The following is a 1,156-nucleotide window of genomic DNA, read 5'->3' as shown; positions in this document are numbered from 1 at the left end:
TAGGTTTATTTTTCTTTCTTTGTACGGAGGTGTATAGTTCTGCATTTTTTTTTTCGTTTTCATATTCCCGTAACTCATTTCTTATTGTTTTTATTTTTTGTATGAGTTGATGTATGTATATTTTTTGTTCCTTTCGTATTCCATTAACCCATTCCTTAGTTCTTGTTTCTTTGTTAATTTTGTCTGGTAGTAAAGTCCATTTTTGTGTGTGTGTCGTTCGGGTACCGAACGGCTTTGAAACATGGAACGGAAGGGATGCGACTTATTCATGTGGAGTGTGGCGCCTGTGTTGCTCTCTGTGCCTTCTCGAACACTGCAACACTGCCGGAGCCTTGCCCAACATCTACTTATAGTAATTCCATCATTTTAACAGGTATGGTGAATGATGTTCTTTGTTCATCACACTTTCTACTCTTCTACAATGACTAACTCGCCTCACAATCTTCTACCGCCTCTACCACGGTTCTCTCCGCCTCGTAACCTTCTCTCCTTTCATCAGTAAAGCCTTAGGAATATGTATCCTCTATTTCCAGAATGAAGTGGGAAACCAAGAATGAGAGGAGTTAGGTAAATTGATAACTCCTCTTGTGGTCTCGCTGCACAAAGCTTTTCCTCTCACCCCTATTCTGTTCAACTCTAATTAACGGGTACTCTCAATCATTCATACCTTTCTATGGTAAACTCTTGAACTTCCTACCTGTGTCTGTATTTCCAGCATCCTATGACTTGACTTCATTTAAGAGGAAGGCTTCAAGACATTTATCCCTGTCTTATCCCTGGCTAACCCTCTCGGATCTGTAAGGGGCGAGCGACTGGGTGGGCCTTATTTATTTATTTTTTTCATATTGTTACCTTTGGCCAATTCTCTCTAACATAAAAAAAACTATCCATATCAAACATTACTGAATTAAGGTGCATATTTCTTTTGTTTCTTGTGTCTCGTGCCTATCGCCTTTCTAATAGTTGTATGCAGGGTTGTACTCAGGGTTGTATTCAGAAACTCTATGCTCTCTTACCACTATTGTTTTTCCAAGGCCACAGAAATGATTAGCTGGGCTTTCATGAGCATTCATCCTGTTGATACTGTAAAAAGCGTGTTAATCTCTCACTAAAACTGTAAAAAATACATTAACTCCTTCAGTACCGGGACGCATTT

Source organism: Portunus trituberculatus, chromosome 29, assembly GCF_017591435.1.
Source record: "Portunus trituberculatus isolate SZX2019 chromosome 29, ASM1759143v1, whole genome shotgun sequence".
In the NCBI taxonomy this organism is placed as follows: domain Eukaryota; kingdom Metazoa; phylum Arthropoda; class Malacostraca; order Decapoda; family Portunidae; genus Portunus; species Portunus trituberculatus.
Note: the sequence above shows the minus strand (reverse complement) of the source record.